Source organism: Hemicordylus capensis, chromosome 2 (genome assembly GCF_027244095.1).
Source record: "Hemicordylus capensis ecotype Gifberg chromosome 2, rHemCap1.1.pri, whole genome shotgun sequence".
NCBI lineage: Eukaryota > Metazoa > Chordata > Lepidosauria > Squamata > Cordylidae > Hemicordylus > Hemicordylus capensis.
The window spans coordinates 217,072,209-217,086,227 of record NC_069658.1 but is presented as its reverse complement, the minus strand read 5'-3'; the positions used below and the strand labels follow the sequence as shown (position 1 = coordinate 217,086,227).

General features: G+C 45.0%; 1 pseudogene; it reads left to right on the top strand.

Moving 5' to 3' along the window:
• The first annotated feature begins 1,354 nt into the window (after window positions 1-1,354).
• On the top strand, window positions 1,355-13,874 carry LOC128343771 (perilipin-2-like; annotated as a pseudogene).
• The last annotated feature ends 145 nt before the right edge of the window (window positions 13,875-14,019 follow it).

Sequence of the window (14,019 nt, the reverse complement as noted above, 5' to 3'; positions counted from 1 at the left end):
TAGGTGCCACATAATTTGCATTGTATGCAAATTAGGCCACCCAGATTTGGGAAGGTTGATGTGATGAAGTAGGCAGACTGTTCCACTGTCCAACAGATCTTAGTGAGATAGTTCTTAGAGTCTGGCCTAGATCTGCTTTCTTGTAATTCCAAACTGTCAGTTCTAGTGCTGTCCATGGGAGCAACAGTGAGCATGTCTGGTTCTCCTATGGGGCAGCTCTTCGGTTCCTTGAAGATGGCCATCGCTTCTCCCCTTAGTCTTCTCTTATCTGGGCTGGAGAGCCATCTCCTAACCCCTGCTAACTTGGCAAAGAGGCACCCTTTAACATGGTGATTCTCTTTGTTTAGTAGGGGGAGAGTAACTGGCCCAATCCAGCCCCAGCACAGTACCTCCAGTGACTGTTGCTGGTGTCTGTCTTGTGTTTCTTTTTAGATTGTGAGTCCTTTGGGGACAGGGAGCCATCTTATTTATTATTTCTCTGTGTAAACGGCCCTGAGCCATTTTTGGAAGGGTGGTATAGAAATCTTATTATTATTATTATTATTATTATTATTATTATTATTATTAATATAATAATAATAATAATCTGTCAGCAACACTGCAGTAGATTCCTGCACTGAGAAGGGGGTTGGACTAGATGGTCTCCAGGGTAGGGGTGTGCAAGCCAGCTGAACGCTGAACCATCTGGCTCGAGGGGGTTCGGGTCGAAATGGATCTGGTTTGGCTTGAACCAACTCAAAAACCACTGCTAAAGGGGAATCCTTGCCTGATCCCCCTTTACCAGTAAAGGAGGGGACCAGGGAATCTCAAGAAAGAGAGTAGAGGCAGGAGGCAAGCAAACATTTACCTTGAACTTCACAGCCGCAGTGGCCTCGGGCGTGGCGGTGGGGACTCCAGTTAGGGACCTTAATCCACCACTGAGGCCACCATCAGCAGGGAATTCAAGGCAAATTTTAACTTCCCTCCTGCCCCAACTCTATTTCTTAAGATGCCCTGGTCCCCGCATCCTTCTGTACTGATAAAGGGGAATTCTTAATGGATTCCTCTTTACCAGTACAGCCTCAAACACACACACCCCACACACAAACTGGTCTTGAATTTGAGCCAAACCAGGCCCGGTTCGGGTGTGCACAAAACCAGACCTGATTCAGTTCGAGTCCAGTTCAAGTTGAACCAAGCCTGGGTTTGTGCCCTCCAGGGTCCCTTCCAGCTCTGGAACTCCATGGAGTTCCAATGTGCAGGACTGCTTCAAGGATCTCTCTGCCTGGCTCTCCAGCTCAGGGGCTGGTGCTAGACCTGTGAAGTCTAGACGCAAGGCCAGAGGTCGGAGGTCTGCAAGATGCTGGGTTAGAACATGCCCAGGGGGGTCGGGGGCAAAGGCTTGGGCTGCTTGAGGGAGGTAGGTGGAAATGGAGCACTGAGATCTGGCATTTTGCAAGCTGTGGCATTGTTGGCTAATAGGAAACGTGGTGTGCTGCCTGGTTTGATGCCGCAACTCCTGGGGTGTGGGTCCCACTGCGTTCACTGGGACTTGCTTCTGAGGAACTGTGTCTATGACTGGAATCCAAGCCTGCGTCTGCAGGGTTCTAGTTGAAATAATGATGCAACTAGCTAATATTCTTAGGTGGCTGTCACTAGTTCCACGTCCCAGAGCCTGAGAAGTGGGCATTTATTATTTATTTTATTTTTTACATTTATATACCGCCTTTCGTTAAAAGACAACCCCAAGGCGGTTTACAAAAGTTAAAACATACAATAAAAAGGCAATTAAAACATCAAGCTAAAAAATATAAAAACATATAAAAACAATACAACAGGTAAAAACACCCAGAAGCAGCAGTAAAAACGATTATGTAAAAGCCTGGGTAAAAAGCCAAGTCTTTACAAGCTTTCTAAAAGCCGTGATGGAGTCTGAGGAACGAATGGCCACTGGGAGAGCATTCCAGAGTCTAGGAGCAGCAACAGAGAAGGCCCTGTCCCGAGTGCACGACAGCCGGGCCTCTCTCATTGTCGGCACCCGGAGCAGGGCCCCCTCAGATGTCCTCGTCAAGTGGGCAGCAACCCTTGGGAGCAGGCGGGCATGGGCTGTCTCTGTGGATGGTGGCCTTGTGCTCTTCCCTACCACAACAACCCTGTGAAGCAGGCAAGGCCCCTTCCTCATTGCCTTGGAACTTGAGCTGTGGCGTACTCCCCACGGAAAAGAGAAGGGGACCTCTTACCCTCTAGTGTAAGCTGGGAGAAGGGGCCCTCTTTGCAGACCCTTGCCTGGAAAATGGGAAACTGAGGAACCCTCGTTCCCTGCTGCCTCTGAGCTGGGCTTCTGATCTTGTTGGGTGAACGGCTTTCTGCCCAGCCTTCTTAAGAGGAGTTCTCCCAGCTTGCTACGGAAGCCCACAGCACTGGCTGGCTTGTCCCTGTGCCGTCTTGGAATCGCTTTCTTCCACCATCTCTGGAGCAGTTCTTAAGAGATCAAGCTTCCTTAAATAGAGGGGTGATTGAAAAAAGGTTCAATACTATACTCTGATTAAATATGTAGGTCATTTTCAAAAAGCCAAGGCTGAGCTGTATCCCAAGGGCCCACACGAGGACTAGGTAGCATAAACGCCAAGAGCTGGTACCACTGGCATCTGTGGCTTGTGATGTGCACACCAGTACCACACCAGCTCGTGCCTTAAAAGATTGGGGGGGGGTCCCGGCCCATCCCCAAAGACTGAGCAGTATGTGGAGCACTGACTAGATACCCAAGTTGAGATCCCAGATGTGGTCATGAAGTTCATTGGACCCGGGCTGAGAAGATTTAGCCAGTAGCCTCACTGAGAGCCCACAGGTGTGTGAAGATAACAAGCGGTGATTCCCACATATGTGGTTCAGTTACTACTTAATGAAATAGAGCAAGAGCAGGACGTTGGGCTGGCAGACCTCTTAAGGCTCCCACTCTAAAATTCTGTGAAATGCCCCCCTGCCCAGCATAAAGGGGGGGATCATTCGACTGCCTAGAAAAGCCTCTAGTGTAGAAACTTTCTCTGAAGAATCTCCACTTGAATGACTGCCAATATTTATATAGTGCCTTCAACAAAGTTCTGAGTGGTTTACATTGAAAAAGATGGTTCTTGGGGCTCACAGTCTTCAACATAAGGTAGCCACCAGCAACAGCCACTGGTGGGATGCTTTGCTGGGTAGGGACAGGAACAGCTGCTGCCCCTAAATAGAAAAATTGCCAAATTAAAAGTGCCTCTCTTCTCCGTGGTTAGAAATAACTCAAGTTTCAAGTCCTCATTACCGGTTGCATGTCTGTCTTGGCCTCCTCTGAATCTGCCTGTCCCTGACTCAATTTCCCCTTTTTCTGCAGAATGTTGCTGGCCGTGTGGCCAACCTGCCTCTGGTCAGCTCTGCCTATGACATGGTCTCCTCGGCTTACGCCTCCACTAAAGAGAGCCACCCATACGTCAAATCGGTCTGCAATGTGGCAGAGAAAGGTGTGAAGACCATAGCTTCCGCTGCTGCCAGCGGGGCCTAGCCCATCCTGAACCACAGAGCCACAGAGTGGAGCCACAGAGTGAGTGTCCACATGTCCAGCCAGGTGTGGGCGACCAGCTATGATGGAGCAACGTCTATCTTTGGACCCGGGAAGGCTGGGCTGGGGGCTGCTGAGGCCCTACTGGCTTCTTGCACTGAGCAGGGGGTTGGTCTAGAGCAGGGCAGCTCAACTTTGGCCTTCCTGCAGATGCTGGCCTATACCTCCCATAATCCTTAGCTGCAGTGGTCAGAAGCCAGGGATTATGGGAGTTGTAGTCCAGAAACTACTAGGGGGCTTAAGTTGAGCACCTCTGGCTAGAAGATCTTCAAGGCTCCCTTCCCACTCAAGTCAGTCCATATTTTTATTTTTATCTTTGACCAGCATATGATAGAAAGAACTTAAGGAAGCTGTAAGGTTAACCATTATGACATTACAAATGGAGAAATCCTATGTAAATAACTTATTTTTAATTTATTGTTGTAAACCACTTAGAGGTTTACAACAATAGAACCAAGAAATTCTGAAACAAGCAAAACATATAAAAAGTTCAACTGTCTCTAACTATAGAGTTAAAAGGTGGTGGTACAAGAACTATAAAATTGCCCTAAAGCTTGAATCTGTGAAAATCTACAAAAAGCTATGAGATTAGAACAAGAACTATAAACTATAATAGAATATAGTCATGGGGTGGTGCTCTGTGCTATCTAAATTAAAAACACAAACTGTGACTGTATAAGCTGCTATAAAGATAAGCTGTAACAGCAACAGCTATAAGAAGTAACTAGAAATTAGAGGCAACAGTCCAGGTTTGAACTGTGTTGGGCCGGGTCAGGTTAACTCTTGCTGGCTGTTAGACCTTGATGAATTTTGCACGCAGAACCTGTTGACATGATGTGTTATGAAGGGGTTACAATCGGAGAGTAATAAGGAGGCTTAAAATTGAACAGCCTGATAAGAAATGGGAGGATAAGGGTATTATGGACGTCTCTGCAGAATGATCAATGCAGGACTTGCTCAGTCCTTTCAACGTGCTCCCACCCTGGACCAATTCCTTGCATAGGAGCAATGAACTCATTCTGTTGCTAAAACCAGTGGGTTGAAATGACAAAGGAGCAGGCTGAGTTTCAACGTGATGGAATTTCCCAACTTAAAGAGCGGTTTGTTTGTGGAACAACTCTGCTTGAGGGTGTCCCCTGGTGGCCACAGAAGGCATTCAGACAGGCCGGATGGCCATCTGGGAGGGATGCTGCAGCAGTTTTCTGCACTGAGAAGGGGTTAGACTAGAAGACCTCAAAGGTACCTTCCAACAATAACCTTCTATGCAACTTTGCAAGGAAAACCAGGGTGCTTGTTGCATAGATGGGCATCTTGCAACAAACTGGTCTCTGGAGAAAGTTGCCTGAATAAGTGGATGTTTCTCTTCCCTCCTCCTTGCCTCAAAATACATGGGTGGCGGGCAGTCCAAGAGTGCCCCTCAGTAACCACAAGCTTATTGCTGCATACGTATAGGAACAGCCCTGCTGGATCGGGCCAAAGCAAGCCTATCTAGCCCAGCATCTTGTTTCACACAGTGACCCACCAGATGTCTCCAGGAAGCCCACAGGCAAGAGGTGAGGGCATTACCTCTCTCCTGCTGTTGCTGCCCTGCAACTTTAGAGGCATCTTGCCTCTGAGGCTGGAGGCAGCCTACAGCTCTCAGACTCATAGCCATTGATAGACCTGTCCTCCGTGAGTTTCTCCCTTCTCAAAGCCATCCAGCTGGTGGCAGTCCTCACATCTTGGGGCAGAGAATAATAGGTTAACTAGCCGACCCCACACAGAGCATCTGTGCGATATTTGGGGCCAGCCAGCATTTTTGTGTGCCCGCCGGCTGCCTCCAAAGGCTGGCGGGGCTTCCATTCAGGCGTTTTCCCGGGGCCCGCAGCTTTCTCTCTCCCCCTAGCTGCTGCTTTCTCTCCCCCTGGCCACCACTTTATCTTGCCTTCTGCTGTTTTTTCTCCCCCCCTTCCTCTCACCCTCCTGAGGGTGGTGGAGCTTCTCCTGCTGCCCGTCTTCCTTCCCTGCTGCCCGTTACCGTTGCCCGCCACCCTTCCTCCTCCTCTGGGCGGCAGGGCTTCACCTGCCGCTCTTTTTGCCTCCTTTTTCCTTTCCCCTTTCTCCCTGGCAGTGGGGGCGGGGCTTGCCACATCCCCACGCATCCCCCTGGTCCATCTACAGGAATTAATTATATAGATAGATGATGCATTGTGTGGAAAAAATACTTCCTTTTTGTTCCTAAATTTCTTGGCAATCAGTTCCATGGGATGACCCCTGGTTCCAATGTTATGCAAGAGGGAGAGAAAAATGTTCTTTATCCACACCATGCATAATTTTATAGACCTATCAAACTGCCTCTCAGCCACCCCCCACTCTTTAAACTAAAAAGCCCCAGGTTTTGTAGCCTTGCCTTATAAAAGAGGTGCTATAGGCCTCTGATCATATTCATTCATTCATTCGATTTCTATATCGCCCTTCCAAAAATGGCTCAGAGAGCCAGCATGGTGTAGTGGCTAGAGTGCCGGACTAGTGCCAAGTTCAAATCCCCATTCAGCCATGAAACTAGCTGGGTGATGCTGGGCCAGTCACTCTCTCTCAGCCTAACCTACTTCACAGGGTGGTTGTTGTGAGGAGAAACCTAAGTATGTAGTACACTGCTCTGGGCTCCTTGGAGGAAGAGCGGGATATAAAATGTAAAATAAATAAATAAAAATAAATAAAAATACATGGAGAAATAACACAGAGGGCGTCTTGGTTGCCCTCTTCTGACCTCCTCCAGTTCTGTGTCTTTTTTGAGCTAAGGTGACCAGGACTGTACACAGTACTCCAAATGTGGCCACCTCATAGTTTTGTATAAGGGCATTATATTAGCAGCTTTATTTTCAACCCCTTTAATGATTTCATGGAATAGACCTTTTTCACAGCTGCCGCACACTGAGGCAACACTTTCAATATGCTGTCCACCACGACCCCAAGATCTCTCTCCTGGTCAGTCACCTGGTCAGACCCCATCAGCATATATGTGAAGTTGGGTTTTTTTGCCCCGATAGGCATCACTTTACACTTGCTTACATTGAACCTTATTTGCCATTTTGTTGCCCACTGCCCCAGTTTGGAGAGATCCTTCTGGAGCTCTTCACAATCTGTTCTGGATTTCACTACCCTAAACAGTTTGCTAATTTGGCCACCTCACTGTCTCCCCAACTTCTAGATCATTTATGAACAAGTAAAAGAGCACTGGTGGTCCCAGTATAGATCTCTGGGGGATCCCTCTTCTTACTTCCCTCCCTTTAGAGAACTGTCCATTTATACCTACCCTCTGTTTCCTGTCCTTCAGCCAGTTACCAGGCCACACATGAACCCTGACACTGTCATGGAGAGTGGCACTCCACTAAACGTTATGCTGCTGATACCTTGATATGTGGCTATACCACCTTGCTGTGGTCACAGATGGCTAGTTGAAGAGGTTGATGGCTCAAAAGGCATACTCCATACCCCCTCAAGCTGAGTAGGGTAGAATTTGGCACTGCAATACGTTGCTAAAAAAAATTCAGTGATGCAGCAAATTTCAAGCTGACTTTGCAACTGGGATTGATCTATGGAGCCTTAACTGGTATTTCTGTAGAATGTATACCACCTGTGTACTTGCTTCTGCTCTCCTCTTAATACCTGCTCATTTGCAAATGGCTCCATGACAGGAAATGGGAATATCTCTTGCTCTGCCAAAAGGACTCTCATAAGCAGATCTCTCTGGACTTTCCATCACAGGAGGGAAGGGATGAGGGAAGAAGAGCCCTCATGTGCATGTCAGACTGACCCTAAATATTTTAAAGCCCTTGACTTCTCTGCCCTGCAGTTTCAACAGTATGCATGCAAGGGGCTGGACAAATTGGAGGAGAAGCTCCCCCTTCTTCAACAGCCAACAGATAAGGTAAAGATCCTTTCCTTGGTATAATCTGGTAGCCAGTGTGGAAACTTCAGATTTAAGGGATCCCAGAACCTAAGTTTTGGGTGGTATAAAATATGTTAAATAATATAACAACAACAACAACAACCCCCAGTGAGGCACTACCTTGGCGTGGTTGTGGGGCTTGTGTGCTCTGAGGAAGGTGAGAGCTATGCCAGAGATCCAACCATACTGGACAGGTCTCACCAGAGGAGCCAGACAAAGAGTGCCTCTCCCATCAACAATATGGTGAGACGTAACTTTAATAAATCTATACTGGATCGGTCGTCGCCCGGGTCAACAAGGACCGCACCAGGTGCTGGAGTCCCTGGACATCTGGTGGCAAGTGGGCAACAGGACTCAGGATCTTCAGTTGAGCAACCAAGGCTGGAGACTGCAAGGTTACTGGAAGAAACGTCGCTTAACCGGAAAAAATATACGAAAAATGCCAACAAGGAAATAATGATCTGCTGTTACAAGTCTAGTCCAACTAGAAGAGGTTATTTAAAAAGAATGTACCAAATTTGGAAAGAGAAGCATCCAGATACAGAAATCACAGAACACAGGCTAGCAGACCAGAGGAGATACATAATAAGAAATAAAGTATTCACAGGAGTTGAGCTGGAAGAACTGCAAAGAGCAACACAGGCTCAAGATATGGAAGAAGAATTACCACCAATTGAAGAAGTTGCTCAGGCGCATGTGGAGGAGGTGTTGGAAATCAAGGATGCCACTGTTACTGAACTGTTTCAAAAACCAGGCAACCTCCCTTGTGCCTTCACTTCAAAAACCCAAATGTCATTTAACAGAAAAGCAACAAGAACTAAAGCAAAAAATAACTGAGCACATGAACCAAACAACCACCAGGGTTCGACTTCCAGCTCTAAAAACAGTTGCCAAAAAACAACTTGCTCAGACATTAAAAGATACAAATGCTGCACTTGCAGAAACAACAACCAAGAATTTACAAGAAACAAACCAACTAATGTACAGTGCAGCAACAATAACAACACAAGAGCTCGGATATAAGATCAATGGACCTGTAAAAAAAGAAAGCAGTACATCACCTAAATTAGATTAGATTAGAAAATAAAATCTCCAGGCTTAGATCAGATGCTAGTAAATTGAAAGATATGAAAGATAAGCTGAAGAATGAAAACACCAAACAGTATCTGATCCAAAAATACCACCTAGATTCAAGGAAAATTAGAGAAGTCCTGGAAATAAAAAAGCAGCAAATAACAGCAGTGTCAAAGAAGATTAGCAGATACGAAGCCAGAATTACACAACACAGGCAGAATATCCAATTCCAGTCGAATCAGAGACGTTTCTACCAAAGCATAGAAGGAGAAAATGCGAGAAACGTAGAAACACCAAATAAAGAAGAAACAGTGCAATTCTGCGGAAAATTATGGGACAATCCAATAGATTATAATAAAAAAGCAGGCTGGATGAAAGAGGTCAAAATATGTAACCAACAAATGTAAGATCTAATAATAACACCAGAATTAATAAGGGAAAGAGCAAAGAAAATTAAAAATTGGACTGCGCCAGGAGACGATGAACTGCATGGCTTTTGGCTTAAACACCTAACAAGCCTTCATAAACAACTATTAAAACAGTTCAATCACATTTTGCAAGGCGGTGATATTGAACAATGGCTAACAACTGGGAAAACTCATCTCATCATGAAAGACCCAGCAAAAGGTGCAGCTCCAAGTAATTATAGACCGACAACCTGCCTGCCAACCATGTTCAAATTATTAACTGGAATAATAGCAGATGAAGTGATGCAACACTTATTAACTAACAAACAGCTTCCAATTGAACAGAAAGGAAATTGCCCGAACACCAGAGGCACTGAAGACCAGCTGCTGATTGACAAAATGATTTTAGAAAATTGCAGGAGAAGAAAAACCAATCTAAGTGTTGCATGGATTGACTACAAGAAAGCCTTCGATTCATTGCCTCACACATGGATACTCAAATGTTTAGAAACAACTGGAGTCAGGAAAAACATTCAGATATTTATTTTTAAAAAGCAATGAGCATGTGGAGTGCACAGTTAACAATCAATGGTGAGACACTTGTACAGGTTAGCATTAGAAGCGTCATTTTCCAAGGGGACTCACTATCCCCTCTGTTGTTTGTAATCGCCATGACCCCACTTTCACAAATACTAAACAAAACAGGCCTTGGATACCAAACATCTAAAACATCAAGTCAAATCAACCATCTGCTGTACATGGACGGTCTGAAGTTGTATGGAAAGTCCCAGTCAGAAATCAAATCACTGCTAAACACTGTCCGTATATTCAGTAGCGATATAGCAATGGAGTTTGGACGAGACAAGTGTGCTGCATTAATAATGAACAGAGGGAAAATAACAAAAACAGAAGGAATAGAACTGCCCAATGGAAGCAAGATCAAGAACTTGGAAGAGAAAGAACATTACAAATACTTGGGCATTCTCTAGGCTGATAACATTGCACACACTGAAGTTAAAAGAAAAATTGGAAGTGAATACATCAGGAGAGTTAGAAAAATCTTCAAGTCCAAACTCAATGGCGGAAACACCATACAAGCCATAAACACCTGGGCTGTACCTGTTATCAGATACACTGCAGGAATAATAGACTGGACCCAGGCAGGGCTAGAGACGCTAGATCGTAAGACCAGGAAAATCATGACCATCAATCATGCTCTGCACCCCCGCAGTGATGTCGATAGGCTATACCTCCCTCGCAGCTCAGGTGGAAGAGGAATGCTGCAAGTCTATCAAACAGTAGAGGAGGAGAAAAGAGGCCTTGAAGAATATATCAAGGACAGTGAAGAAGATGCACTTCAAATGGTCAATAATGAGAAACTATTCAACACCAATGAAACAAAGCAGGCCTACAAGAAAGAACAAGTCAAGAACTGAGCAGAAAAATGGAGAAATAAGCCCCTGCATGATCAATATTTGCACAATATAAGTGGAAAATCAGACATCACCAAGACCTGGCAATGGCTTAAGAATGGCAACCTGAAGAAAGAAACTGAGGGTTTAATACTGGCTGCCCAAGAACAGGCACTAAGAACAAATGCAATAAGAGCAAAAGTCAAAAAATCCACAACAAACAGCAAGCGCCGCCTTTGTAAAGAATCAGATGAAACCATGGACCACCTAATCAGCTGTTGTAAAAAGATTGCACAGACTGACTACAAACAAAGGCATGACAAGGTATCAGGGATGATACACTGGAACATCTGCAAAAAATACAAGCTACCTGCAGCCAAACATTGGTGGGACCATAAAATTGAAAAAGTTGAAGAAAATGAAGATGTAAAAATATTATGGGACTTCCGACTACAAACAGACAAACATCCGCCACACAATACACCAGATATAACTATAGTCGAGAAGAAAGAAGAAAAAGTCAAAATAATCGACATAGCAATACCAGGGGATAGAAGGATAGAAGAGAAAAAAATAGAAAAAATCACCAAATACAAAGATCTACAAATTGAAATTGAAAGGCTGTGGCAGAAAAAGACCAGAATAATCCCAGTTGTAATTGGCGCCCTTGGTGCAGTTCCAAAAGACCTTGAAGAGCACCTCAACACCATAGGGGCCACGGAAATCACCATCAGCCAATTACAAAAAGCAGCTTTACTGGGAACAGCCTATATTCTGCGACGATATCTATAACAACAACAACATTGACAATAAAATTCAGCCATCCCAGGTCCTTGGGAAGAACTCAATGTCTTGATAAAACAAACCAGTCAATAACACCTGTCTGACTGTGTAAACAAGAGATGATGATGATGATAATAACAATAATAACAATAATAACAATAATAATAATAATAAATGATCTTGTGTGGTGCCAATTATTTATTTATTTATTTTTATTTTATTTATTTTTACATTTCTATACCGCCTTTCGTTAAAAGAAAACCCCAAGGCGGTTTACAAAAATTGAAACATACAATAAAAGCAGTAAAAACATCAAACAATAAAAACATCAAGCTAAAAACATAAACAAGCATAAAAACACGACAACAGATAACAGATAAACACACAGAGAAGCCGCAGTAAAAACGATAATGTAAAAGCCTGGGTAAAAAGCCAAGTCTTTAAAAGCTTTCTAAAAGCTGTGATGGAGTCTGAGGAACGAATGGCCACCGGGAGAGCATTCCAGAGTCTAGGGGCAGCAACAGAGAAGGCCCTGTCCCGAGTGCACGAAAGCCGGGCCTCCCTCATTGTCGGCACCTGGAGCAGGGCCCCCTCAGATGTCCTTGTCAAGCGGGCAGCAATTAGAGTAGGTAGACCCCATGGTCTGACTTGGGCAGCAGCTTTAGAGTTAACAGACTTCCAACTTTCATGGTGGTGTGTGTGTGTGTGTGTGTGTGTGTGTGTGTGTGTGTGCGTGTGTGTGTGTGTGTGTCCCTCTACTTAATTTAATGTCAAACCTTTTCAGACACTCTATGAAGTTGCTTTTTGTTTGGTGTGGTGTTGGATGACACAGGCACTAGCCAATTGGGGCTCTCCATTTCAAACTATGCCACTCTGTAGACTTGCAGAGCTCCTCCGGACATTCTCTCCCTAGAAAAGGGGGAAAACACACCTCACAAAAATGTAAGGCCAATTTTGAAGAAACTTCTGTTTGCACAGTGGGAGAACTGGGTCTGTCTTCCCCCAAAGCTAACTTATGTACCAGCTTTCATGTTAGATCATTTCAGGCACCAAAGACTTGGTGACTTCCACTGTGACAGGGGCCAAAGATGCCATCAGCAGTACTGTCACGGGAGCCAAGGATGTCGTCACCCGCACAGTGACTGGGATGGTTGATAAAACGAAGGAGGTAGTCCATGACATTGTGGAGATGACCAGGTCAGCTGTTGCGAGTGGTGTGAACACAGAGAGGGAGTCCTCGATGGGCCAGATGGTGGTCAGTGGCTTGGTCATGGTGCTGGGCAAGTCAGAGGAGCTGGTGGACCACTATCTTCCAATGAAAGATGAAGAATTGGATGATGTATATAACTTGTGTAAAGGGTTGACTGGTTGGATGGAGGCTGGTAGTTTGTGTTGGAGATGGAGTTCCAGTGCATCGACCTTTTGCACCAACTATCCTAATGACCACTAGGGGCATTGGGAGTAGCGATAGTGAGTAAGGGTCTCCCTAACTGTTCTACCTGTCTCTACTCTATGACCCCTGCCTTGACTCCTCAGGCATTTCCTGTGAAGAGTCAGAAATCCCTTCCTTTCCTCTTAGAGAGCAGATGGAACCATCTCTCTTCTCCTTACCTATTCATTATGTAGTCCTTTAGATTAGGCTTAGGTCTTTCCTATCCAGAGTGTACTTAACCAATGAATACTAAATATTTAGGTCTACAAGAATCTCCATGTGTTTCCCCTAAATAGCTGCAACAACTAAACTATCCTCTGCTACTTACTTTATAACTGGAGTGTGTGTGCTCTCTTCCCTAGTGCTCTGCTGTTTTTACCTACTGGGGGTAAAATTCACAACCACCAACGGTTTGGAGGCTGGGGTGACTCTGGCTATGGCTAAGAACAGGGCTGCACAATTTCAGCCGTCCAGCTGTTGAACTACAACTCCCATCATCCCTGACTACTGGCCAGTGAGAGAGACTAATAATCTAACAATTTGGTCATCTTCCTTTTGGATAAATGATATATATTTAACCTATATTTTTAAAGGGGTTTTTCTTATGTTCAGGGTTGTCCTGTATTTGGCTAAATACAGTGAGGCTATTCCCACGATCAGCTGAAATCGGGCTAGGGGAACCTAGCCCAATTTCGGATGATCATGGGAACCACCGGGCTCGCAGCCGAGCCCGGTTGCCTCCCAGCGGTTAACCCGCCTAAATACCCCTCCTCTTAAACCCGGTTTTTCTGATCGTGAGTAGCCACGACTGGGCTTTGCCCGCTCTCCCCGCTTCTCTTCCCAAACCAAGTCTCACTGATCGTGAGACTTGGCTCAGTATCTTAGCACAAGCCTACTTTTATTAGAAATGCCTCTCTTTTTGTGTGTGTGTGTCCAGACATAACATAAGGCCTTAGGCTGCTGCTTGCTTGGCTTGTGCCTGAATCTGACATGGCCAATACAGAGTAATTAAACAAGACATCCAGATTATAATCAAATGTTGAAAAGGATCACATATCTGTTATTTACGACTGCAAATCAGGAGTAAATATGTCTCCTGGAACGATAAGCATGTACAAAGTATCTTTCCTTCATCACAGTCAGGAATCACACAGGGGCAAGATTTTTTGTGTCTAACTACCCAAGAATCTGGCACTAGAAACAGAATTCAGGGTGCCGGGAATCTCAACTTTCATGTTTTTGTTTCCAGCCAAATTTCTAGCCCTCAATACTGAGAGGGGGAAAGCCACTTATTTTATTTTATTTTATTTATTTGATTTACAATTTATTTTATTTTGATTTACTTGACAATGTAACGGAGGGGCCTTCCCTCTCTCCTGAGCATAAGTGATGATCCTTCCCTGGGT